The sequence below is a fragment of the Haemaphysalis longicornis genome, unplaced genomic scaffold (assembly GCF_048455015.1).
Source record: "Haemaphysalis longicornis isolate Haplotype H1 unplaced genomic scaffold, Haemaphysalis longicornis Haplotype H1 scaffold_3, whole genome shotgun sequence".
NCBI classification, from domain to species: domain Eukaryota; kingdom Metazoa; phylum Arthropoda; class Arachnida; order Ixodida; family Ixodidae; genus Haemaphysalis; species Haemaphysalis longicornis.
This window is the reverse complement of record NW_027526335.1, coordinates 42,491,492-42,519,320: the sequence shown is the minus strand read 5'-3', so window position 1 is coordinate 42,519,320 and position 27,829 is coordinate 42,491,492. Positions and strand designations below refer to the sequence as shown.

At 48.4% G+C, this 27,829-nt stretch overlaps 1 protein-coding gene across 3 annotated transcripts in view; it reads right to left on the bottom strand.

The window, feature by feature from the left end:
- Positions 1–27,829, bottom strand: part of LOC144174340 (uncharacterized) — a 199,173-nt gene that overhangs the window by 12,946 nt on the left and 158,398 nt on the right. The window contains exon 1 of one of the 3 annotated variants that reach the window (XM_077702986.1): positions 19,960–20,093. The exons of the other annotated variants lie outside the window; for them this stretch is intronic. The gene's annotated coding sequence lies outside the window, so the exon portion shown is untranslated. Of the gene's footprint in view, positions 1–19,959; positions 20,094–27,829 lie in introns of those variants that run through there. 3 annotated transcript variants of the gene reach the window in all.

Sequence of the window (27,829 nt, the reverse complement as noted above, 5' to 3'; positions counted from 1 at the left end):
AATTGGATCTTCTGTGCGGGTAAATATTCATGCACGTTGAATATTTCGTCCAATGTGGATCATCCGCCGAACCCCTCGTTTCACTATACTAGAATTACTTTTTCAAATTAGTATACAGCCCCTTTTTTCCTGGCTGCCAAGCTGAAAGTGCCACTTCGATCCCCATCAAGTTAGTTTGATACGTCCTGTTAGTCAAACGATAACCTTCTGTTGCGACTGTTTCTTTTTTAGGGGTCAGACACAACGAGAAAAACTGATACTGAATTTTACACGTATGATTTACTCCAAACTGCTTTAGCGGCATATTAACGATGGAAGAACGGTATTTTTTTCGCTTTATAAAAGTAGGCAATGTAATTTTCTTTTCGATCACTTAACAGTTAATTATTGTTACGTTTATAAAACAAAAAATGGGTGGACTCTAGAAAATTGTTTTTATTACCGAGACTTCTTGTTCTTTAGAAATTCTCAATGATAATGTGCCTACTCGAAAGTAGAATAAAACTGTGGGCACTCTGCATTCATGCTGTTTTCTGCCATAGTCACCTCACACCTCCCCGCTTCTGCTTCTCCTCTTCCCGTCCTAACTCCGGGTAGCTGGCCAGAGCACTCCTTCAGGACGACCTCTCCGCCTTTTCCCTTCATTAAAGCTTACTTCTCTGGCTTTCTTCTCTCAATGACATTATATAAATAAATGGGCGGTAGGAATGTAAAATAAACGTCATATCTCATCGAAGCTTTAAATTGACAAAGAATATGGGCGTTACCCAAAAAATAAAGACGAAGCTCTGAAATTGTTCGTCGTTACAGTCATAATATCAACTCCAGGAGTTGAACATTAAGCCCATTTTACGATGGACTTAAAAGTTCAAACGCAATAAAAACATCAGTTTTATCCTTACCATAACTACCCTTTTCAAACATTTTTTTCTCCTCACCGCCTGCGGCCACGATTACAAAAAAAAAAAAAGTATTCACCCGGCATCTTGGTCTTTCGGCGCGAAAATTCATCGCACTCCGAGACCTTATCGGCAATCACAAGTAAAAAAAAACTGAGCTTGCAACTTCCTGGAAACAGGCTTTCCTAAGTGAGGATGGCAAGAGCTCGAACGCACGCGCACACCCGCAAAGACCAAAACCAAACACACACACGAGAAAGACGTGCGCTGTGCGCAACAATGATCGAGTTCTTTCTTTAGTTAGGCGCGTTTTGGAGCGTTCAGATGCTGTCGATTTTCACTTAAAACCAATAAACAAACGACCTGCCAAGCAGGTCGCCTTGGAGCAAACTACAATTTTCAACACGCGGTGTGCGCAGGCGGCTCAAAGAAGCACGAAGTAAGGAGCAATTGTTACCATTCATTTGTTCGTTTATTAGCTATGCAGCCTGTATAAAAAAAAAATTTACCTGTGCCTCGCGGAAGTGCTCCAGTAACTCGCACTCCGTCGAAACAATTGCGCACATCGCGGTATGTGGTGACGTCGCTGCTGGGGAATGTCTGAAGCGTTTATTTTGCCTAAACGGCTCTTGCCGCAGCGAGCCGTTTAGGCAGTACAGCCTGCACTCATGTATACGTTGCAATAGACGGAACAGATTCAACAACAGCGGGGTGGTGACTTGAAAAGAAAAATGTGCGAACTCTTGGGTATTCAGCTTGTTGTTTCAGGGTCCTATTTTCCGATAACGACCATGAGGTGGACCGATACCAGTGGCAATCGAGGGTACCTGTTCTTCTCGTGGCGCCATAAGAACTAGCGAAAAGCAAAAAGCAAGCGAATACCGCCTCGAACGGAAGGCGGTAACGGGTTATCTTTAAGTAGTCGTCCGGTACTAGTTTGTTGCAACACAGAGATTACTTTGCCGACGATCTTGACTGTTAAGCAATTATAGCATTTTGGAGTTGACAGCAACGATTATTTGCTTCCTGTCGAACTCTCTTAAAGCCCAAGCGAAAAGTAATTTCCTTTGCATAGTGGCATGTTCTTTTTTTATTTATTTTTTTTTGTCTACTGGGAAGTCTGAAAGGAGCATATGCACACCTCTTCCGCACTTTGGTGGAGTACCAAGCGAAAGGTTTCGGGTCGGCAAGCCTTTACCGACATATCACAGGCGATGCTGCTGAACTCTAGGCTCAAACGGTGAGTCGAAAGGTACGTTGCCTCAATTTTGGCCGCTTCCGGGCCCCGTCATCCACTGGTCAAGCAGACCCTCGTCTTTTCTCTCGGCTGGGCAGATGCACCATCACACCAAGCTCCGCTGGCTGTGTTGCGGCACTTCGTTTGCGAGGCAGCCATGGTCGGACATTATTAACCCCCTCCTTCAACCCTGCGGCCTCGAGCCATCCCAAATAAAAACATTTGCCTGTCAGTCTGCATGCAGCCACTACCGGTGGGCGGTTTTGATAATCTTTGACAAGCTTGATTTATTGCTGATCATTGCGAGGCGCGCCGTAGTGGAGGGCTCCGGATTAATTTTGACCACCTGGGGATCTTTAATGTGCGCCGAATTCTTGTACACACTGGCGTTTAATTTTCGACAAGGCCGAGATTGGACACCTGTCTGGCAACCTGAACAGGAAAAGAAAAACTATTCGACACAACCCAGCTTCTCAAGCTGCCTTTTTTTTTTCTTTTGTAATTTGTAATCGTGGATTTTCCACGCTCCTGCTTCGTAATCTCAGCCTTGTGGAATAGTAAAACTACTGCTGACTGATACCTTATCAAAATGGCAGGTTCTGCAAAGAGGACCGTTCTTGATCGCAGAACCGCCGCCGTTAATTGGGAGAATCATTAAGAGCTGTGCCGGCCTGGTCGCTTATGCGAGAATACTCATCAGCAGTACGACAAAAGCCTTAAAACAGGACAAGTGGCAGCCAACCAGATCTATGAGAATAAAAAATTAACGCGGAGAAGAAAAGGATTGAACGGTTGCAGCGCAACCCCCCCCCACCACCACATCATGTCTTGCTCCCATTCCTGTCTTCGTCCTGCACGCAACCGCCATCGGTAACCGCGAGCCACAGGAAGCAACGGAGGCGTGGCCGGGCCAAGCATGTTGCGTAAGCGGAGGCGTGCCAGTTGCGGCGGCCGGCCGCGGCCCTTTCCGAACGTTAGGTGACCGCCATTCTCTGTCAATCCCAATCAGCGGGCGATTTTGGCGCCTCAGTCACCCTATCATCACGGTCCAGTGTCCAGCACTCTATGGTTCTCTGCGTGATAATTACACGAAATATCCAGAGAGGAAGGAAGGGGGGAAGCAGAGTATAATGTTCGCAACTTTGGCTGCAGAATCAATCCACACACACACACACACACACACACACACACACAAAAAAAAAAAAAAAAAAACCTCTTAACGCTCATGGCTTCGCGCCGAAAATTAAGAAGGAAAATAAGTTACATTAGGAGTGCCGCGAATAAACAATGCAGATTTCGTTTTCTCCCTACTGACCCGTCACTGCAGCGCTCCCATTATCTCCGAAACGCACGTCTGCCGCGCAAGCCACGGCCGCCCGCACGTAGGCCCCGAAAGGGTCCTATCTGGCTTGTCAATCGAAATCACCGCAGCGCGTCGGGGCCAGTAGCGTAGTGGCGCCAGCCCCGGCGACAGCGAAGAACGCCGCCGCAGCAGCAGCAGCATTTCAGGAGACGAGGCGGCGGGTGTGAGAAGAATAGAGATCGCGACAGGCGAAGGGCACGGGGGCAGGCAAGCGCCCGCTGACACAATGGCAATCGCTCACAACAGAAAAGCAGGCCTTTCTCCGTGCTCCGGCGGCCGGCCACATCATCGCTCGACGCGTTCGGGCGTCATCGGGGGTGAACCGGGGGGAGAGGAACTCTGTGGTCGCCCGGCCTGGCGCGCACCGCAGTGCGCAAGAGTGTAGTGGTTTTAGGGGCCGGTGGCCAACGCGCTATCACCCGCGCGCTTCGCGAGCGTCTGCGCAACCGTCTACTGCGGGGACTGCAGCCTGCACCTCCAGCGACGCACCGCTTTGTTGCGCGGTCGCCCGAGCGCAGATAAGCCGCGCTCGTCGGGCGGAAGGGGCTCTAATTAAACGCAGCCCGTCGCAAGCGGGACAGGCAAGCCGCGAGCAGCATGACTGCGGCTGGCCTCCAAATTAAGCGGTGATAAGAGTTTGAACCCCGCGCTGCGGACGCGCGTCTGTGCGTCCCGCGAAGGGCGAGTAGCTGCAGGCCGCTCTCCTCGACATTTATGGGCCCCCCTAATGCCTCCGCACACGCGCCGGCGAAATCGCGGCCCTCGTGTGGACAATCTGGGCCTGGTGGTCGCATTTGTCGAGTGTCGGGACGAACAACGGCTGGGGATAGGCGCGGAACAAAAGCGCGCTATTCCCGGTGGCCCTTGTGGTGCGGTTTTCTTTTCCGGTGCCTGCGGGAACGCACGCCGAGATGTCGTCGTGCGCTCGCAGCCTTTTTCGCGGACTGGGCGGTGACCTGGCCAGGGACTTTCTTCGCTGTGGTTGCGCGATTTTTAGAGCCACTTTTGAAACGACCACGCATATATTACTAACGCGCACGTTTGCGGTGCTTGCGTAAGGCGGCAATTACGACTTCTCGCGCGTCGCAATGCTGCGAACAGTGTTTTTATTTGAACTGGCAGATTCGCCTTGCACCACCACAAAGAACTCATTAGAGTCGCGTGGAGCCCTAAGCGCCGCGGACACGCGAAGCGAGTATAATTATAATAATCCCCGAACGATATGCGGCTAAACAAGTGGCACTGGCGTCGTTAAGCCTGTCGCTATTTTACGGCGGGACGGCTAATAATGAGGCCGGTGATTAGGTCTCCGTAATTGAGTTTTCAGAGCGAATTTCATTGCAAGAGCAGTTTCTCGCCGATGGCTATTGCGACATAGCTCATCCACCTACTGGAAATTGCGGCTTATCAGCACACAAAAAGTTACTCAGTCCCTATTGCAATCGCAGGCGTCACCGCGGCGACGTGCAATGCATACATTCTCGCACAAGCTTCAAGCTTGCCTTTGAGCGTTCGCTAAAATGTGCAGTTAGACATCACAGTAGCGTATCGGGCCAGGCGGAGGTGCTTTTCGATGTGTGGGTGTGTATACATATACACACAATATACGGTAGCATGCACAATATAGTAATCTCTAGACTGCCTGCTGCTTATTAGGTGCGGAGTACCTTAGGACCGCACAATGTCCGTCCGCGTCCGTGCGCATAGAATTTACAATCGCAAAAAATCACACAGGCACCGGCAGGCTTCGAGCCTGTGTCTGGTTGACCAGACAGAGTTAGTGTCAGTCGTCTTAACCATTGGGCTACGGCCGTGAGTTAGTACCCGAGAGTCAAACGGCTTACTCTTTCGCCTGTAACGGTGCGGAGTACCTTAGGACCTCCCAATGTCCATCCGCGTCCATCCACGCGCACACCACCATCAAGCAAAAATCAAGCGAAATTCAATTTGAGGCGTGAGTTGCACTTTCATTTAGGGAATAATCAAGGTGCAACTCATGGCTCAAATCGAATGACGTTCGGGGCGCAAATCGGATGTCACTCGGGGCGCAACTTGGATGTCATTTCGCGTCCCCGTACTCCGCACCCTCGCCATCATCCACGGAGTGGAGATGCTGCTGCCATTTTTCCTTTGCATTGCTCTTGGTGGAGACGAAAGACCAAAATTCACATCTGCACGAGATTTTGACGCTCGTTAAAGATTTACAGATAGTCTACATTGATTCGTAATCGTCCAAACATAACTCGTGCCACGTAGTCGATGTACAGGTACTGCCTTCAGGCGCATTTTGGAGATAAAATTGGAACGCTGACCCTCAATTTGCAATGTGCCGAAATAACTGGCCATACCCAATTAACGCAGTCAAATGGCGTCGCAAGGCTCTTTCCAAATTTTATTCCGTTGCTTTACTTTGTACGCTATCCCCTGCAACTCCTTTACCTAAAAGGGTAAACAAGCGTGACGCGTCAATATCCAAAATTCATTTTTGCGTCAACTAGACAGGCAGGTCACAGTTGCGCAAGTGGGGGAAGGGGGGTTAAACTACTGTGACGCACAATTTCTTTTTTTTTTTGCCTGTTTTATAGATTGTTTCTACGTCTCAACTTGGAAAATATTAGACGGTACTCCAGTATTCTAAAGTTGATGCAACAAACTATGCAATTAAATCTGGGTAACTCTTCGTATGGCTCATGGTTACGGGTTCCTTGGCCTAATAGCTTAATACGGCAACAGCTCTCAAAGCAGACTAATAAAATAGCACTAAGCGCTTCATGGAGAGTTGCGCAATGAGCAAAGGATAACCGCTGCGGTTCCACAGCGCAATAAATTACCCAGAGGTCCCATCCTAGCCGTCAAAATCAAAATATTCAATTCATACCCACGCAGTATTGGAAAAAGATCACTCTGCAAGTTTTGATTCTGTCTCGAAAAGGATAAGCACCTCAACCACCGCCACACAATCTATACGTCTCTAGTAACGATAACTTCTTCGGATTAACTTAAAACAGGGAGACAGAGCAAAGCTCTCTTTCTTTTAAACACTTACGCGGTGAAACGACAGCAGAGCAAAAACGCATACCGCCCGCAAAACGGATTGTATTCTCATCCAGCAAATTAAATCTTCTTGCTTCTTTCGCTTCATGGCGGTCCCGGTTACGGTCCGTTCTGCCGTCAGCAAGATTCCCTTCCCACTCTCCCCTATTTCCATCGTCCCGAATTAAGAGAACAGAAAGAGGGAGAGGAGGTTAGGGGCAAGCTTTTGGAGAAAACGCGTACTGGCAGCTTAATTTCGGATGCGAAAGCTGCCCTAACTAATGCAAATTTTCCCTGAGTTCCGCCGACATTAAAAGAGAAACTTGTTAAGGCGCGAAGTAATGTTTCCTGGCAGGACCGAAGAAGGTAGCAAGAACAGGATAACGCTCTCTCTCTCTCTCTCTCTCTCTCTCGCTCTGTCTTCTTGGCTACCTCGATGCGATAGCTCACGTTTCGCCTCTGATTTCCCCAGCGTAGTTTTATTTATCTTTATGCGGGTGCGGAATAGGTACGCTCGCGTGTGCGCATAGTCCGTGCTGCAATCGCACCAGGAACGATGACGGCGCCAGCGGTGTTGCAGTCGTGGGAGCCCAGGAGGGCCCTCTTTCTTTGCTTCGATTCCCTTCCGTTGGACACAAAGGAAAATCACTTCGGACTGCTACCGGCAAAAGAAGATCGGGAGGAAGCTCCTAATAAGGCCTCCTCGCCCTCTTCAGACGGCGGGAGGCCCAACCAGGCAAGTCCATTAAAGTCGGCGGGTCCCTGCCCAGTGAAGCGCGAAGCACTTGAGCGGTCCCTCCTTCGGTGCGGATGGCCCCCCTCCCGTCTGCAGTCAGCTTGGAGGGGACCCAGGGCCCGGAGACGGCTGCGCAGTCTCCGTGACTTCTGTTGCTTGTGTAGCTATTGCTGACGTTACTTTTTGCGGGGCTAGCTGCTTTGCGTTTGCAGCCGCGACGCTGCCGTCTGCATGGCCGGAGTGTGCGCGCGGTGCGTGCTGTTCTGCGCTAGGCGTCTCGCTCCAGCGGGTTTTTGCCGCCAGAATCAACACGGGACGGGGCGGACGCGGCGAACGAAAGCGGCTCCCAACTGTTCGGAGACGAAGAGAGAGCGTAGTGCGAGCCGGTGGCGGCGCAGTCACGAAAGTGCGGCGACAACTTGCCCGGTCGGCGTCGGTCCGGATCAAATGGAACCGACGAGTTCGGCTTGCGCGCACGGTTGGAGAGAGAGCTGGCCCCGCTCCAGGGCCTCGTGCTGATGTGACGACTTCACTCGTCGTTCGTTAGCTTCTTGCTTTCCCGACTTCTTGTCTGTCTCTCCCACTGCCTTCGCCGCATCAGTGAGTTACCGCGAGGTTACTTTGCTCGTCGCGGTTGCATCCGAAAGTGCAACAGACGGCGAAGGAGGGAAGCAACCGGAAGAAACGCAGCCACGCGTGATGGTTCAAAGACCGGAAGCGAGGGCAAAAAACAGGGGGGAAAAAGTGGTGGCGAGATGCGTCGGTTTGTTTCCGCGGATGAGTGACTGGCCATCTTCAGTGGGAAGACAAACTCTGGGGGAAGAAAATAGCAAAATACAGGTTCTCCTGTCCGTTACGTTGATGTAACCTTTGGTCTTTGTTGTGCCAAGTGCAGTGACGCTGTTACGAAGCGTATCTGCATATACTCGTAGCCTGCCAAGGCAACTTCTTTTGGCAGCGTGAGCTTACATTTTTCTGGCAAATTGAACACAGGCAGAGGTTGTGCAAGGCCGACATGATGCTGAGCAGTCAGCGCTTGAAGTTGAATCACACTGCATCATCTCAGATGCAGAACTAATCATGAATCAAAGCAAAAAAAATTACTAAGCTACACTTTACCGGAGAACTTTCACTATACGTAGAACTAACCACAGATTATAGAGTAGAAAATTAGGAAAAACTGTTTCCCCCGTGGGCACGACTTCATACGGTGGAGAATAGCGAGATCTTCGTTTACTTCTCGGCCATTATTTGCGTGAAAACAATGCATCGAGCATTCACCACGTCAGAAGCATTATTTTCCCGTGTTCCCAATTATCTCCGTGACGTCTCCTGTGCTTTCGGCAGCTTGAATTCTGCCTCTGCAGTGGTCGGCGGTTGCAGCCAGTGCCAGTTACGATGCACAGAATCCCACGGTTACAGATCGGGGAATTACGGCAGGTCGCCACGGGGCTGCTCCGAATTTACCGGGTGCTGCCATAACCTAGCGAGCGGCTGCCAGCAATACAACCCATACGGTTTCAGAGGTAGCGAGCTGCAATGATTATTTAAATAATGAGGCGTCGAATTACAAATTTTAGTGCACCTGTGTCATCACTGTACATTGTATTCTTCGCAAAGGTGAGCTGCGGTATACACAAAATGATTCGTTTCCAAATATTCTTTCAACTACAATGTTACAAGAGATGCGGTGTCTTAGATACTAACTTGTTTAAACTAACGGTATTATCCGATACTGAAGATACATTCTTATAAACTTTTCATGAATATGTATGATGTCGCTGCCGGTCTGTAAATATGGATGAATTTAACATAGGTCTATGGTGTGTAATGTTCCAGTCATTTCCTTTGCGTTTTGTCTTTCTCCACATTACTACGACTGAGAGACATTAGTAGGCCAATTTTAGGCTTAACGTGTGCTAACTCTATCCTTCAACTTAGCGGCATACACACGCAACGTCAAACTAAACGTATTTCGAACTGCGGATACCGGTTGATGACGTAAGACCTCAAAGCAAAATGTTTGGCCTAACCTCCGGAGCATAAATACACGGCAGTTGCTGCTGCTGTCGTCATTCCGCTTTACGTTTGGTAGACCTAACGTTAAGTTCAACGAAGTGCCAAACAACTTCAAACTCCCCGTACGTAGATCTCCGGGTACCGGTTGCCTACGTAGGATTTCAAAGCGAAAATGTAAGCGTAACGTTTGGCGCAAAACCGACAGCTGCTGTTGTCTTCATTCCCAGAGTGGTGAACTAGGGAGCGTTAGTTACGGGCGCGGGTCCCAGGCACGGCTGGCGAACGCACAAAAATCACGGAATGCTAGCCTAATTACGGTTTCCCGCCAAAAAAGCTGACGATGGCTCGCTCATCATTTACAACCATTTCATGATAGTGCAGTAACTGAACACAAAAAGGGCCAAATTTATGGCTACTCCATTCCAGTAGTACAAATAGCCTGTGAGCCTCTTAACCCGAGATGTGCCAGTATTGAGTAAATCGTTGTGTACAAGACAGAACTTAAACCTCACAGAAACGCAAACTATGTTTTTCCTCACGCCGGGAAAAAGAACTTACGAGAATTAACATACCACCGCGGAAGGTTAGAACGCAACATTGTACAATAAAACTTTTCGCGCGCAGTCGACCAAAGTAAGAAAGCTTTCCGGTAATATCGCTAATGACCAGCGCCGTTTGCATGCGTCGATTGCCGTGCGTGAAGGCCGGCTATGATGGAACGGAACCGGTGTTTCGTGCACGGTAGGCAACCGGGCGAAGGGAGCTGAGATTGTCTCATTACAAGGTGTGAGCAGATGGACTGGAATATTAACGGTAAAAAAGGGCAGTTACATTTTCCACTCCGTAATCTACGTAGACTACGTTCCTTTATTGTTCTCGTAAGCCACGAAAGAGCTAAATAAATGGTCTCCAACTTCATCACTTAAATGTATTCTTGTTGCAAAGCCGCAGAAAAAATTAACAAAGCCGTATAAACCACTTTTTCTGTCAGTAAACAAAATGATCCGAAATTTAGTCCACAGTTTCTTCTATTTTTCCAACAGCCTCCCAGCCGTCGCTATTCTCACGGCAGTCGGTACCACTTCAAGCTTTAGAACATTTGCTTGACGTCAAGCTCTGCATTAGGTTTTCAGTCAGGTGTATGATTTGTCAAAAAGCATATAACACACTTCGGAAGGTTCTTTGGCTCTGATCTTAAAACTTTTCTTTAAAAAAAAATAGGCGATTAAACGCTGCGAAAATGCAGGACGAATGCGAGAACCCAATTATAAAACTATGATCTATTTTTATTTTAAAGGCTTGTAAAGGCACTTCAAAAGAGGCGTGCAAGCTCGACCAGAAATTTTATATATTTGAACGTTTCATAAACGCAAGCCCCAGAAGTAACTTGTAAGAAACTATCCCTCTTATCCTTCATTCCATTGACTTGTGCGAGACATCTTGACGCTTTTAGAAACTGGTTTTTCATTTTACTCGTAAACCGTTCCAGAAAAGAAAAAGTGAAGAAACAAGAAATTTCATAGAAATCCATAGAAGAAAAGCAATACGAAGAAGGTGTACTGACGGAGGAACATTTTTATTAATAGACAGCAAGAAAAAAAAAGATTACCTAATATTGAGGCACAAAATTACAACACTCGCAAAGACTTCATGGTTCATTTCTTCCTTTTCCTTTTCTTTCTGCACGCATTTTTAGCTCATGGGCCACTTCGCGAAATTTACAACATCTGTAATATTCGCGCCATTTCATCACGCTGTCTTGAGAATCACAGTAGGCCCAAATCAATACGCCAATAAAAAAATTTATGAAACGCATCCCAACTTCCATACATATCACTTTTCGGAACAATAAATCCTCGCAAAAGCACTTCGGCTGCGGTTATTATCGCAAGCGGTTCATCATTCATGGCATGAACAATCAAAATAGACATATCCGAAAATAATGCGACGCCTCACGTCTCACTGAAAACATTCACCTCTGGTGCCATTTTCATGCCGAACCTCGTGAATAGGGCCCCCCTTCAGTGCTTCGGCGTGACACCATTCAATCGTTAGCCTGGAGCTTAAAAAGGCAAACACATTTGGACAGGACAGAACAAAGAGGCGACGATAAGGATCAGCTCGTGAGTTGCCAATAACGACCTTTGGCCCGAGTAGGAGAGTACTGAGATGGATATATAGATACATTAACTGCAGCAAGTAATTAGCTGTAAAGGTTCCCGGCTGAAAGAATAGCTTATTTCGCAATCTCGAGGAACGTTATTACCCAGGCGGGAAAAAGAGGGGAGCTGTGACAAAAAAAAAAAAAAAACACGGGGTGGAAAGGGCAGTAATATTTATTCTTTCCGAACAATGCCACGCCGACTCCTAATTATAGCCGCAGTACCGCAGCTTTCGCCTGTGATTTCGTACAGGCCGCGCGGTCAGGAGAACACTAGCTTGGAAAATGAGTACTGTGCTACCAAGCCCGAAACTATGGCCAATGCCGCCTTCGGGCTCGGAATTTATCTTACGACGTCGTTCTTTTGTCCAAGTCGCGTCTCCCTTTCCGCAAGGGTGAGAACAATGGCAGCGGCGCCGTTGGCCGGCTTGCGCCACCAACTCGATAGAACCGATTACTATAACGTAAGCCATCGGAGGAAAAGAACGTAATTATGGCCCCCAGCCATGCATCAGGTGCAAGGCGCCACCGGGGCCCCCCTGCTGTTGGGGAGCGCGCCGCTGCAGGCCGAGGACGGCTTCCCCGCAGCGCGAAGTGACGTACCGGATAAGCGCCGCGCGGCGAATCGACCGGTGTGGCCCAAAGGCGGGCCCGTAATTCCCCTTCCCCCGCACTCCCCCTCCGCCGCTTCCCCAGAGCGAGTTCTCGTTATCGGCGCAATCTCCTATCGAGCGAACGGCTCTCGACTCGACCCTCGCCGAGCCCTAACCCGGGCCAAGCCAACACCTGAGAGATAACACAGGAAGCGTGCGCAGCGCCTCCACCCCCGTCCTTTTTTGTTTCTGGTCCCCTGTAGAGGTGCAACCGAGGGCACAGCTAATGGCTCCCTTTTGTAATTCATATTATTTCAACAAGTGAGGCCGGAGATGTGATCGCTCATCGAGCAACGATCGGAGGGCTTCTCGAGCTGGAAGGGGCTGTCCGAGCCAACGACTCTTCCTGCCCACCACGGCTGCGGAAGCCTCGGCCTGAAACTCTGAACCCTGCACGTCGCATCGAGCTCAGCCTGTGGGGCGGCCGCACGTGTTGGTTTTTGGTGACAGGCGAAAGAAGATACAGACCTCTGGACAATCGTTGGTGTCTTGCACCACAAACACTGCCCGGGTGACGCCTCGTGCGTGTCTGTCGACCGGCTCGATTTCGAGGCAACAGTAGTTCGGAATCAGCACACGTGAAGTGTTGGAAGGAAGTATCGCATTTTGCGATCTGTCTACGCGAGATGCACAGTTTTTTTTTGTTTTTTTTTCAGGTAGAAACACATTGTACTCGGGACTATGTTTATCGTACCCGCAGTTACCTTCGAGCAACTGTTTTCGACACGGCAGATCCTTCTCTAGATGCATCAACAAATGCATCAAGGTCAGACGACCCTCTGAGCGTGCTTTCCGCTGTTCCAGGCACGCTAAGATGGCTCTGTTTCTTTCTTGGCCGCTAATCTTTCTTTAATGGTCACCTCTTTGTAACAGAAAGTTTCTTTCAACCCCTTTTTTTTGTCATCCATTAGCGGACAAATAAATGCAAAAAGAAAATGAAAACCGTCAATTACATTCGCATTCAGAGACCCTTGTTGATTTCCGCAGCTGTCGTTACCGACGACATGGTCGACCCAGAAAGCGGAGTGTTACCGCGGACCAAACGACGCTTTGATCGAGTGCCGATGCTTTGTCCAGAACATTTGCGTTGTGTTTACACTGCTCAGCAGCTCCAGCCCGCGTTGATTTTGGTTTTCCAAGCCTGGAAAACCTCAGCGCGATGAAGTTATATACGAACGCCGGAAGGATGCGTTTTCAAAATTGAAGTGCTGTTATTTAAAGCCTTAAACTTCTATTTTGCAACATTTTTTTTTTCATTTGTTACTCAACCTCAAGCAACACGCAAAACAACGTTTTTAGTCCATAATAATTTACAAGGAAGCGAGACTAAAACTTTTTGCTACCACTGTGTTGAGCTAACATGCACGGCACTATGTCTCAGCGCCCCTTCATTCTCTCCTCTTTAACAATGTGACGTGCAACCTACGTATACACCGGCTATGCAGCATGACGTCAGAGTTGTCAGAGGCGTAAACGTCGGTGGAGACACCCGTCAAAATAATGTTAGCGGCAATACTTCAGGCATTCCATCGATGGAATCGGTGGTGATCACCGTCAAAATAGCGCTGGCCAAGACACTGTCATCATTACTGCGGCGGTGAATGCCTAGGTTCACCTATTTTGCGAACATGAATTACGATATATATATATATATATATATATATATATATATATATATATATATATATATATATATATATATATATATATATATATATATATATATATATATATATATAGCGCACCACCTGGATTGATCGCACTGCCTGCAACTGTCGACAGCTATATATGTCCGTACGAGCAGCGGCCAGTGAAAGTACCTGAAGTCCTGAAAACCCTTTTTAACCCGAAGACGTAGAACCAAAAAAAAAAAAAGCCGGAGCAATCTTGCGCGAAGCAGTAACACATAGAACAAGTTTCTGCCCCAATACCAATAAAAATAGTCAACCCAAAATGTCAGATGGTTTCGTTCCTATAGGATTCTCAGACGGGTGAGGTGAAACGAAGGGGCGTGGGGTATCGAAAATCGAAGCCACACGGGCTTCCAGGGAACGGAAGTGGTGGGCGCGCGAGGATTCCGCCATCGGCGTTAGCCATAACGGACGGCAGTTTTTGATACGAGGAGCCTACCGGCTTATACTGTTTCTGGGAGACCGGGCGCGTATCTATTTTCCTACTTCAACTTCGTACGCCTACATCTGTTGGAGTCGGCCTGGAAACAAAAGTTCGTGACACGGACAAAGAACCTTTCAGCACGATGCGCCGCCTTTTGACGACGCTAAGGCACATTGAACTCCCCCTCACGCTCTTCAATATCTTTCTGTCGGAGAAAGGAAAGATGGGCGGGCGCAGGAGGTACTTTTGGAGATGTTTGAGTCCTGCGAGTATATTGGAGCCTCGCTTTTTCAGCGGCTGACCATGCAGTGCGCCAAATTCTATCACACAGAGCTGAGGTGCCGTTCCCCCTGCTGGCGAGCTCCGATATTAGATAGTTGAACAAGGAGACGTCCGGTTCCTTGGAGACGCGAAGGACCAGTTTGATTCCTTATTCTCCCAGTAACATCAGTTAGCTAAAACAATACACCATAACGAAGAACTGCAAAAAACGTAGGACGTTGTTAATGTCACGGTCCATATTAGGTGAGCTTGTCGATTTCATCTTTTGTGTCATTTCATCAAGACAATTTTTTCAGAAATTTTTTACCGAACGGCATAATTCATTCTGTGTGTGTGTGCTTTAAGATACGCTAACAGGCTTACTTTTCAACGCCCTCAACATCACGTAAGCTCTCCGTAGCAGAAATTAGCTCCACAACTAAGCACCAACGGGTCGAAATCGTACTACACTATATAAGCATGCACAACCGCTTGAAATTATTAAACCCATATGTACACTTCCTCATCGTTATAATAATCTTCGCCACCGCATTCATATGGCGTAGCAAGCCAGGTATCTCATCTGGGCTGACGTCGCCAGTTTCATTAAAGATCGTTCTCTCACTCTTTACCGTTTTCCTAACCAGGAAAGGAATCAAGACAGTTTGAGGGCTAGGAAGACAGCTTCCTCGACTCAGTTTTTATTCTGCAAGTGCGGTACATGTGCGAGAGCACTAAACAGATAGCAACCCACGCGCTATTAATCTGCCGCTCCCACAACCTCGCTCTTCTCTCCACCACTTCCGCTCGCAACGCAGCCGGTGCTAAAGTTCCGCTTCCGGTCTAACACGATTCCTCCACGCACCTGAAGGCTCGCTTCCACGGCGTTCCTGTCAAATCGGAGAAGTTATTTCGATGCCACGCTCGGACGATGCAGCCATGTGCGGGATTTATTAACTCCCACAGGGAGGCTTCCTGCACCGACCGCGGGAGCGGGTGTCGCTGCTCCCTCGACCGGCCTGGCACTACCTGTCACACACAGTTGGTACACTGCCTCGAAAGAGGCCTGCAACGGATAAGAGGGTAAGGGGTCAGAGGCAAGCCTGGGCGACCGCAGCTGCTGCAGTGTCGGCGTCGAGCTGTCACGGTCTGCAAGCGGCCGGGCCGAGAATGCGAAGCGGCTCAGTGTCTCCAACACGTGGTCCCCCCGTAAAGGAAATGCGGACGCGTGCGAGCAAACGGTCGCATGCAATGCGATCGCGCTCCAGGCAGCTGCGAGAGACGCGCTCAAACGGAAAACACGCAATTTCGGGGACCCTTCGTATTTCTTTTGGTGGTTGAAGAGAGAAAAAGCGGACCGGGGAATAACAGATACGACAGCCTATAAACAGTTAGCGGGTGAGCACTACTGCTCTTTGCCAGACCTTTCCCAGTCCTCACACATCTTTGACCAAAAGCCAAGAAATGAGTTAGACAAATTGAAGGAGGCACTTTTCCCCACCCCGTCCGTTTGCATTTACTCTTTCCTACACAGTGCTCGGATAAGTGTAAATTCTGCCAGGAACCAGAAAATCTGACACAGATATTATTCGACTGCACAAAAAACTCGGACCTTCCGCCCCTGAACCCGTCCCCTTCCCCTGAGCAGTGGGAGATACTGCTGTTCAGCTGTCTACCTGAGGACCAGCTCCCGCTTGTGACCAGGTCTACGGCAGCCTGGACAGCATATGGGCTAGTGGACTGAGGAACCACTCTCACGTTGTTGAGTTACAATGTTGTCTCTCTCTCTCTCTTGATTCTTGAAAGCGCTGCTTCTCCTATTCGTTTTGCAGTGATGGGTAGAATTAGCCCTTCCTGAATATGTTTCGGTCTTTACAAGACGTCCCGTATTACGAACATACGTGCCAGCTCCGCAAAAAGGTAGAAGCGACTCAACTGTTCTGTTATGGAGGGGGCCGCTCTCCAAATTAGTTCTGAGCTGCGAGTGTGGGATACATGTGCGCACAGCCCGGACTCGTACTGTCCGCATTCGGACCCCGTAGAGGTCTGAACTTTCATTCAAATGTCAGAGATCGTGCATATAAAGCCCTGTCATCATTGTTAAAAGCCAAAGAATTATTACGATTCTGTATATCTCTAATCTCCCCCAGTTCTCTATTCTTCGGTGAAACCAGCGTGAACTTAAACAAAGACCAAGGAAGTGAACCACAAGGACAGCCACTGGTCTAACAACTAAAATTTAATAAAAAGAAGGGTGAATATAAACACTTAACACAAACAACAACAACAAAAAACTGCGCATGGGCGAAACAAGTTTACAAAAGTCATGGTGACAGGGTAACTAGATATACACCGCCTACAGTCAAGGCCCACGGACATATTCAATCTCTTTGGGATGAACACACGCTTGCTTGGCTGACACACCTGCCTCCTGTTTCTGTTATGTGGAATGTTTACACCGGATGCAGTCAAGCGGAAGTCTTCATCCCAAAGAGATTGCATATCTGCGTGGGCCTTGACCGTAGCCGGTGTATATCTAGTTGCCTTATTACCGTGACTTTAGAAACTGTTCGCTCATGCGCAGTGTTTTTATTGTTTTAGATGCAAAGCATCTCTTGCTCTCGGCTCCGTCGTCCGTCGTCCGTCCATCCACCAGCCCAGGAAGACACCGGCAACACTGCCGCTCCAGCATCTCATGGTCGGGTCTATGTCCCTCCCTTGTTGTGGCACCATCCACATCCCCACTGCGCATGCTCGGCTCATCACGGGTCGGCCCAGGAAGACACCGGTAACACTGTCGCTCCAGGAGCCATTAAAGGGTAAGACACCACCGGGCGTTCAGCAAGCCGAGCATGCGCAGTGGGGGTGCGGACGGCGCAACAACGACAAGGGAGGGACATCGCCCCGTCGCATCTAATAAAATTACACCATCTTCCCGTAGGGGAACCCTGAGTAGTATGCGAAACAGCCGTGGGCTCAACGCAATTTCCCATTTCGTAGTTCCGGTAAGTGAAAAGTGTGGTAGTTACCATGGAAACCAAACTGTAAATATAACGGTAGCTACGTACCTCAACCTAACGGAAACGACAAACTGAAAACTAATGGGCACTTGAATCGACCCCATGGCTGCTTTGCATACTACTCAGGGTTCCCCCACTGGAAGATGGTGTAATTCTTTTATTGTTTGTGTGAAGTGTTTATATTCACCCTTGTTGATATTATTAGTTGTTAGACCGGCGGCTGTCCTTGGGTTCCACTTCCTTTGTCTTTGTTTAAATTCGCGCTGGTTTCATCCGAGAATGTCTTTCCAACTAGCCCAGCTTGCAGATCCTCCGCCAGTTCTCGAGCCCGTGTGGAACGAAAACTCGGCGTGTACCACGAAAACACGGGGACTTGTGCTTATCATATGGAAAAATTAAAGCCGTTCCACTCCTTGTGAAAGCTGTCGGAAGTTCAGAGCAGTGATTCGTCATAATGGCCTGCAGCGCCGTGATCCGCTCACTGCTGCCACCCAATGCATTTCAAATTTCCCGCCTTCGCAGTGCTCCTGCGCTCCCTGCCTGAAACTGCGCCAGCGGAACTTCTGTTCTTTCCGCTAGCTTTAATTTCGTGTGCTGGAGCTGTTTTGCGTCATTTCGAACACGTCATTTTTTTGTTGCTCGGCTGGAGCCTTTCTGCGTCATTTCGAACGTGCCATTTTTTTCTTGCGCGGCTGGAGCCTTTCTGCGTCATTTCGAAGGCGCCATTTCTTTCTTGCGCGGCCGCTTTTTAGGCTTGCTATCGTAAAAACCAACCTAACGAGCGTTCCTAACTAAAGGAAGGCGGGGACTGCCGGTTATATACACAGATTTTGCCTGAAATGTACATGCAGTTTTCTTTGCGCCAAACAACGGGGAGATGTATGACAAGCGGCAGCGGTTCGCGAGGTTCGAACGGTTATGACTATGCAAACCGCGTGGTTTTCGAAGCCTCAGCGTGACTCCGTGACCCCGGTACAGAAGGCTCTACTTGGGCCCGTTATCTCTCTCCGTCGCCTGATTCCGGCGGTCGCATCAACCCTTAGCGAGCTAAGACGACAAGTGGAGCCCATAAAGAGCTCTGCCTTTAAAATTCATGCACAATAACAAATGTCTTGGGGCCTCCATTATTTGATGTGCTATATTGCCCCGAAAACCATCTTCCCAACAATGCAGTTAGTTCAGAGGTGAAGCCCGATATAAAAAGTTCGGTTAAATAAAAACTAACAATCTAAATACCACTGCGCATCACACGAAACTTGCAGCAAATAGGCGAGGCCACATGGCGGCACCTTTGGTGCCATTTTTAGATGACGTCTGGTGCGCATCAGAGGATGCCCCCTCGTGGGGACGTTCTCGAAGAATGTTACAGTATCTTGGCATTATGAGAAAAACATCCAATTCTTAATCAGTTTTGCCCCTCATACCCGATTAACTTTAGTACAAGCTTTCTCAAAGGAACCACTGCAACTTAAACCCTTCGAACTTTGTATTGCTGAAAGATTTGGTTTCGCGAAGTTCCAGTTCCGAATACAGTAGCTTGGCTGTTTCTTTCTTCATGTTTGTCATTGTTAACGTCAAGCTGAGCCCAAAATTCCCCAGAGATTTGTTCGTCATTTCACCGTCGAGAGTAGTTTGTCGTCGATAATTGGTCACAGGAGCTGCACCCCAGACGCCAAAAAAAAAATTGCAAAAATTTCCGAGTGGCAGTTGTGAGATAAATGAATGCTTAAACTGCTGCGGGCCTAGCTATATAAAGTCGGCTTCACTACTGCACTCTTGTGTACTGCTAGGAGGTCCCTTTTAAGGCGCTATATTGAAAGTTTGGTACCAATGCAGGAATGCTCTAGGGCCTTTTGTAAATGCCAGCATAACACCGCAAGTACTACAAAAAGGAAGTCAACCCCTTAAGCGTCGGCTTCACTACTTTACGCAATTGCTTGCGGGGAATAGGTGTTTTAGGGGCCCTTTAACAGTCATGTGAAAATATGAGGGCCCTGGGGCTAATATGAAACACTTTTCGAAACCCCATATATCCCTATGAAGCGCTATATCCTGAGCATCGGCTTTACAATGATACACAAATTCCCTGCTAAGAAGGCATTTTGTTGGCAATGTGATAAGTCTGATATCAAACTATGATTGCCGAAAGGGGCTTTTAATAATACTTGCATAAGACCCCATTTACCCATATAAAACGCTATACACCGAGCACCTTTACAATTGCCTTCGCTGTGATCTATAAATGCAGTGCTAGGATTACATTTTTTACCGGGCAATACAAGGGGTAGGCATGAAACGATGAAGGCCTTAATGCATTTTATTAATAACATTTTCTGTGCGGTGAAAGTGTAGCCCATCAAGCCTTACAGACAGACAGGCAGATAGGTTAACTCGTTGAGCACTCATACAAATGCTTAAGCATTACAAAATCCCCAATACAATGCAAAGATACTCGAACATACCTGCACAAGGCACAGTATTTGATTAGTCGCTTCTCAACCTTGCCGCTTCCTTGTTTGCTCTCGTAGTGATGGCTCCTACAGCTCTGGCGATGCTTAAATAGCCGTGACGCCAGCCGGCTACAAGGTCGCAAGCGCTGTTGACGCCTGAACTACGCTCGTATTCATATCGCCAAGCTTGCCGGGCATGGTGGTCAGTTTTCAAGGCGACGATAGAAGACAGATTACCGGAGTGCGGCGCAGAAGATTTTCTAAAAACAGGATACGCGACCCTCCAGCTACCTCCATCACTCCGACAATGATGATTTGGTCTCAAGCCCAGAATTTTCCTTATCCATTGCAATGAATTAGACAAAACTCAACAGGTTCGCATTGTCGTTCAAACCAGAAACAGTGAGAAATTTCTTCCGAATTATAATTATTAGGATGCCGGTGCAGATTTCTTTGGGAAGCGTACGCCTCCCGCGGTAGTCCATTTATTTAGAAAACGGCCAGCGAATAAAGGATCTCAAATTTCATTACAACTCAACTAAGAACTAACTATAATAAAGAAGGCATGAAACTTAGACCGGATATTGATTAATTTTAGACAAGAAATGCTCTAATTCGTTTCCTCATACGTGCATAAACAAAATCACAGCCGCTTTTCGTGAGTTACAATCGAGTATGCATATGTTATACGAATATACACCCGATTACACTTATGCGTAAAATTGGCGTGCGCATTTAAAACTGCGATTGAGAATTATTTATGGTAATACAGGAGGTGAAATTCAAAACAGCTGAATAGTCGTCTTAGCAAACAAGAGTGGTATATTCTCATGAAAGTGTATGGTATCGGGAGCCGTTTTCAAAGACCATACTCCTATCTTTGTAGCTCGTTTTGGGGCATATAGGACCACTGACGTAAAATATTCTATTAGTGTCGATAATCGAGAACCTTTCGCAACATACAGAACTACTATATTCTTGTAAACGAGCCGGTAGCCGGTACTACTCAACCGATCTGGCGTTTCCGTCGTGGTATATAACGTCATGGAGAATTGCTTTCATTCACTAACCGCTTTCAATATGAAAACCCTCATCTTAATCCAGTTCCACAGGCTAGCTCATTAATCCATATCTTTTTAAAAGCGGAGCTGTTGTAGCTGGCCGAAATGTGTGGAGCGTAACGCGCAACATGTTAAAAATACCCTAAAAAGGCCGAGCGCTTGTGAGCGCATCCGTCGCGGCGACTGCCGATCGTCCACTGCTCGCGCAGTGGCTTTAGCAAAACAACTGGCGAGAACCTTGAGGAGTGCCTCGCGTTGCCTAGCAACCAACAACGCCACAGCTGGCGCAACACCTGCTCCACGGAACCTCGATGCGACTCCAGGAACTCCGCGCATGCGTCGTGCACGTACGTGCCGCCGCTGCGCCCCAGCTGTCGTCAACCGCTACTACGCATGTAATGCTTGGCATGAGGACTTTATTGATTGTAGGGTTTAAAGCGCCGACGCAACGCAGGCGATGAGGCGCGCCGTAGTGGAGGGCTCCGGATTAATTTTCACTACCTGGGGATCTTTATCGTGCGCCGAAATCTCGTACACACGGGCGTTTATTGCTTTTCACCCCCATCAGAAAAGCGGCCGCCGCGGCCGGGAATCGAACCCGCGACCTCGTGCTCAGCAGCGCAACGCATTAGCCACTGAGCCACCGCGGCATGCGCTTGGCATGAGGAACACGACGATATCGATGCATATGGCTAGGACTACTACTATCACGGTGCAACGCCACGACGAAACATGCAAATATACAATTTCAAACATGTACAGAGGCGCGGTGATGTGTCCTACAGTGCTCACGTTTTACGAAATCCTGCAGCTTCGCTACAGTTCAAGCCTTTCTCGACTTAGTGCAAGCTTCGCCAGTCTTTCGTTTCTTCTTTTTTTTTTTTTCGCAGCGAGATCACATATAGCCTTTGTACTTTTTTTTTGCAATATCAAAGCAACCCTGCAAATACTTAGGGCGCTCACCAAAGGCTCAGTTGCAGCTCCCCAGTAATTAAGCATAGCGCGAGCTGCGACGGGCGTGCCGTCGTCACTCAAGCCAAGCCAAGAAAAGTGCTGAGCCAAAAGCCGGGCCTTCTTTTGACGCATCGGCTTCATGGGAAGCAACACCAGCGCCACCTCCACGGGTGGGTAAACAAACAATGTCCCGTCTGACGCAGGCGTCGATACAACGGGGAGAAATGAATAAAGGCGCGCGCGGCCAGGACGGCAAAAGAGGCGCAAGACGCGGCGGCGTCCTCGTCGCCGCCCCACAGTCGCCGTGAAATATGGCGACGATGCGCGTAATTAAATGAAAGCAACGCGTTGTGTGCGCTCGCGGTGAGCGTGGGCCTGCACAAGCTCTTTTCGTCGAGCCCCGAAATCGAGGTCAGGCCGGCGCGCCGACGCCGGGACGACCCTGTGCAGCACCCTGGAGAGCAACAGGGGCAGCCCCAGTGTAACTCCTGCCTCTTTCCCGGTGTGCCCCATGAAACGTAGTCATCCTCACGCGTTGCCAGTTTTTAAATATAGTGTTAGTTTTTTCACGAGATGCGTGTCATCGGTGTCGCAGTGATGAGACCGCGGAGAAGCTTTCTTGTCTCGGCGGCGTTGCTGGTGCCGCCGACGCAGAAGGCCGTCCTTTTTTCCTGGGGAGAAGCCGCTCGGCAGCAGAGGCCACGATCCGCGAGGCACAAGAGACGCGGCTGGATCCGAGCCAAATCTCGCGGCTGGCCCCCCCGGTGAAAACCCCGCCTACGAGAACAGCCCCACTGGCGGCCTGACGGATTGGCGTCTTCCTCCGGGATCCCCTTCCTTCCATGCCCGAGTTGTGTGCAACGGGGCATGCGGATGTGCCGCTGCTTCACACTTGATGGCCAGATTCGGACGGGATGTATCGCTACCGCCGCAGCGCTCGCTCGAGCCGCCTTGAGCCGTACGCATTTGTCTCCTGCGCCAAGGAAGGGCTTGTTGCGCTCGAGTTGTGTGACTCGTCGTTGAATGCGGCGACGAGAGGACGCACACAGCAGGAAGGGTGAGCCTCGGAAGGGAGAACTTGAGACCCTTCTGAGAACGATAATGCAGAATCGTGGCGTATCACCAAGGCGGTAACCAAGCCTTCTGGCCATTATCAACAGCACAACCAGCGAACCCCCGAAGCGGCGACGCTATGCATTCCTGCTTCACCGCGTTTACTATTGGGGAATTCTCTAACACCACCAGCCAGCCTACAGTTACGAAAAACAACGCATTGTTCCAAAAAACAGTCAGCCACTTCTTTTGGGAAAATTCAAAATTTTTATGTACAACAGGACTATGGTCGTAGTCAAGAGCACCTTGCTTTGATGTCGTACTTCGAAAGTAATACGGTAGTATTGGTATTTGCATGCCCGGAACAGGGACTGCCAAAGCGGGATCATCAAGTAAGGTTAGGGGCGCTTGCTGCTGCGTTAGCGCACTTAACGTTAAAAGTGAAGTGCGCATAACTGTGTGCCAAATGGTACACCTCAAAAGGTTACAACGCGGTTGTGGTGATATATTATGTCCGTATAGAGTGGTGAAGCGTTCGCGCTAAACCTATGGCAGTACGATTCGCTCTCTGTGTCCTCTTACCGTTTAGCTTTCCAATTCTTCATTGCTTGGATAATGTCGGGTCGGTGATTCTCCGTCCAATTTTAAGCACTCAAAACTTCCTCGTTTAAAGGCACATCGATTTTCCTTTGTATATCTTTAAGGACACCCCGAAAACATATTCCTTTTATGGGCGGTCGACAAAATTTGAATCAATTACTCAACAGGGTTTATACCTGCTCAATATCTCAAAAAAAGAGAAACGATTGATAGCAACTAAAGTCAAAAAAGCCCTTAATGGATCCAGAAGAGGCCAGCCGCACCGAAAGCCGATATGTAAAATTATAGAAGTACGTTAAGAAAAATGTTCGGATCATTGCATATTAGAGTTAGATACTCTGGCCTTTTCATTATGAAAAGTAAACATGAATAAAATACCCCGTTCTCGAATCTCCAAGTGCACTGCTTCTGTTTTGTATGCAGCGATCAATATCTAGACTTTCAACTTTACTGCAAACATCCTTCCAAGCTGCAGAAACGTTCCCTCTGTCTGTTGGAGCACCGTGGTGCTATTGAAAAAAAAAAAGCGGGGGGGGGGGGGGGGGGGGGGGCGGCGAAGAACAATAGTGTTTATGACCGACAAAAGTGATGCCCAAAGCCATGAACACTTTAGTTGGAGTGATGTAAAATATTAAGCCGGCCGCGAATAGTTTATTTCAGCAACTAATCGTGAGCGCAAGTGCGCAGGCTAGGCATGCACGTGGCACCACTGAGCAAGCAAGGCATATTTGGTTGTATAATGCACTCTTCAAGAGTTACGGAACATATGCGATTGAGTGTTTGACGGGGAAAACGGGAGATGTACGTAATAAACTAAACTTCAGTCGGCCGGAAAATAGGACGCGACGCTGAGAGGTAGGGTTGGAGGGGGATGTAGGCAAAGTGTACTTTCAATCAATTTCTTCCACCTACCTCAGGTAAAAAGAAAGCCCAGCTCATCACTCACTCTGCGGCATAACACTAACACAACGTCGCTGAATGCAGGCCTCGCATTTAACGTCGGCTGTTGAGAACATTCAGCGCATGCTGGCGACATCATCCGAGAGAAACTCACCTTCTACGTCCTGCCCGATACCCGAAAGCTTGTTTCGTGTCGAACCAAGCCTCGTTGTTTTCCGACCCAGTTTGCCATTCCAACGCCACTGCATAGGACAGGTGGCATTCATCCCGGAAAAGCGAGCCCAACGCCCGATAGCCTTCAACGAGCGCATGCACTTGAAATGTTTTTTTTTCCAAATCTTCACTTTGTTTACGGTTTTCTGATTTTATTTTTAAGACCTCTGCCACCTCCTTCTTTATGCTTGACGTCGACTGGCCGGCTGCGTTTCCAGAATACCGCATTGTGCATCCAGCCTCTGTTTTCTGGAACGGGGCCTCGAAGCATTCGAAAAAAAAAGAACGCTAAAACTGCATTCTTATTCTGCGTCGACAGAAAAGTATTGACCTTCGTAAAGGCACCAACTGATTTATAGTTCCTCTTTATTTCATTCTATAAAATTGGTTGCATTCACTTCATTTTTCCGGAAAGCCGCCGATTTATTTCGCTCTTCCTTCTCTCTTTTCTTGTTGGATTCAGCGTCACAGGCTTAGTACACACTGCAGCTTCGTGAAGAGCGATCGGTTCTCTTGTGCGAGAGTCTCAAAATATCAACACCTTGCCTCGTTTGTGTCTTTTCCTCCAGTGGAGGAAAGGAATCGCCTTCCAGCAGTTTAAAGATTGCAAGACTTTTTACCTCACAAAGTAGCTATTGAGGTGACAAATCAAGTTCTCTGTGTACGTTCGCATATAATTAGATCGGGCTGCTTTAAAATAAAAAGCGCAAATTCGTTAATGCAAGGTAGTTGGAATTCTTTTTCAGACGTGCAGCTCACGTGCATTGCTGTTTCCCGAACGACCACACTATATCCTAAGTACAGCCTCGAAGAATTTATTCACAAATTGAGTCTTTTAATGCGAGAGCATTTCTTTATCGATAAGACAAAAATCGAATGTCTGTGGAGAAAAGATGGCACATAAAATGGTCACCACTCGAAGAACAGAAAAACGTTCAAGGAATGCTGCATTGGCGCCACATTTCTCAGGGAACTTCCTGTAAACATACACGTTTAGGTACAACGTACCTCCTTACTCCCATAATTGCTACGTCTGTAACGCCGAGCTCATGATCACTCCTTTGGGCCTCCATGCATGACTAACGCACTTCTCTAAGTCGGCCACAACGCATGCACTAGGTCCACCCTAAAACAGTTCCAGTCACCGAGCTATGGTGGTCTATGGTGAGCTGGGATGATTGGCCCTCATGCCGAGACTGCGAAATCAACGGAACGCCTGTCTCAAGAGGGGAATGCCCAAGTGCGCAGTGTCTATGAACGTGCGAGCGATTCTCTTGATCTGTTTCAGTGTTTTGACCGCTGCCTGTCAACGAATGTGATTCATTGTGATGTTGTAACTTTTGTTGTAGCTGGGGTTTTGTTGTAATACGGTTGTTCTGTTGCCTGTCGTGTTTGATAGGCGACTATAGTTCACCTACTTCTTGCTGGGGCTATTTGAATGGCATTTGCTGCCATGAAAAAAAAGAGCTATTGTGGTGTTGAGGACGCGTGCCCGCTCCGCATTCCGAAGGCCCCCCGAACCGAATCCCACCCTGACTCTACTGATGCGCACAATTTTCTTTTGAAATAAATCAATTACTTTGTTTACGAGTCCTTCTTTGACACATGCCGGGTCAATCGGAGCGTTCTCTAACCTCTTTTTTTTTCGGTTGTTGCCCATTTTGCGTGCCGTCCTTCAGCCATTTCGTGTGCCATCTGCGTGACAGGGACACTAGATTTTTGACCCGGCCAGTTGACTAAAGCTTTTTCATCAAAATACTTGACTTAGAGTGGTTTTGTTTGGCTAAGTCCATCTTACGCAGTGGATTCAAAACACCACGGTGCAAAGACATTACAAAGAAGTATATATACGAGTATTCACCACCTAGAAAACGTCAACATAAGTTGCAAAATCACCATATTTACTTCCGCTTTCGCGGCTACGCAAGGGGTCGCACCGCTCCCTCCACACCATGTCTGTTTCTCCTCTGTTAGCCAACAACACCACAGACGAAACCGAAACACAGCGTTCCCTGTCAGTCGGGCGACGTTGGGAAACAAGAGCCTGGCATTCATAGCCGCGCAAGGTATTGAGCAACCAGCGCTGGAGCAAAGGCGAAGGTCATCATTAGTCTATACGACATCACAGAGAGAGAGAGCTGCCCGCGCCAACTGGAGGTGAACAAATAAAAAGAAGAAAAGTGAGGAATGGAGTCGCGAAAGTCGGCCACGTCCTCGGTCCACTTCTAACGCAGCGTCAATGAGACAGACACCCATGGCGACGTCGTCTGGTGCTGCCGCGCTATACTTCCCGGCTGTGCGAGAAAGCCCCCTTTCAGCAGCAACGCTCGTGGACGGGGAATATAGACCGGGGTACGGACTTATGATGCAGCTAGTGCTGCTCTCATTTTTTATATGTGTGTGTGTGTGTTTACACGAAGTATATTGGTGTATCCACGGTGGTACGACACAGAAAGAGTGGTTTTCCGCCACATAGAAGTGCGCCCAAGAGTGTGGTATGCGTTAGCACCGTCAGCATTCGTCAAGCAACCCCTTCCCTGGAGCCGTCGCCCACCTCACGAGAGGCGCACTTCTAGAGACAGCTTTTGGCAACCGCCGCTGACGGTTGTGCCCGTATTATATAATGCTATTAGAACATTTTGTGTGGGGAGCAGTTTCTCTCGTATTGTAGTCACAATATTTGGGGTTGCAACAAAAAAAAAGTGTGTGTCTGTGTGGGGGGGGGGGGGGGGATGGGTGGGCAACAAAACCTGCTGTACTTGCACTGCCAGTTAGGTTGCTCCTGAATGAGCGTACTGAGTTTGGCTAAAAATTTGTTTTAGGCACTCGAATTATACATAACGCGTGTTCGTCGTTCTTCCGCGAAATGAAGTATAGGGGTGAAGGAAGCGTTGTTAAACGCATTTATAAAGCATAAATATGTTAAATAAATTTGGAATGACAAACCGCAGTGACCACCTAAAAATAATGGTCAGATGTTACTCGGGACCGCTTCACTTCATACACACTTTTTATAAAGCCAGAAGTGAGCAAAGAACACTTACACGTCAAAGTCAAAAGCAAACAAGAAAGTCACTACCAGTGAGCTAATATTATTTCAG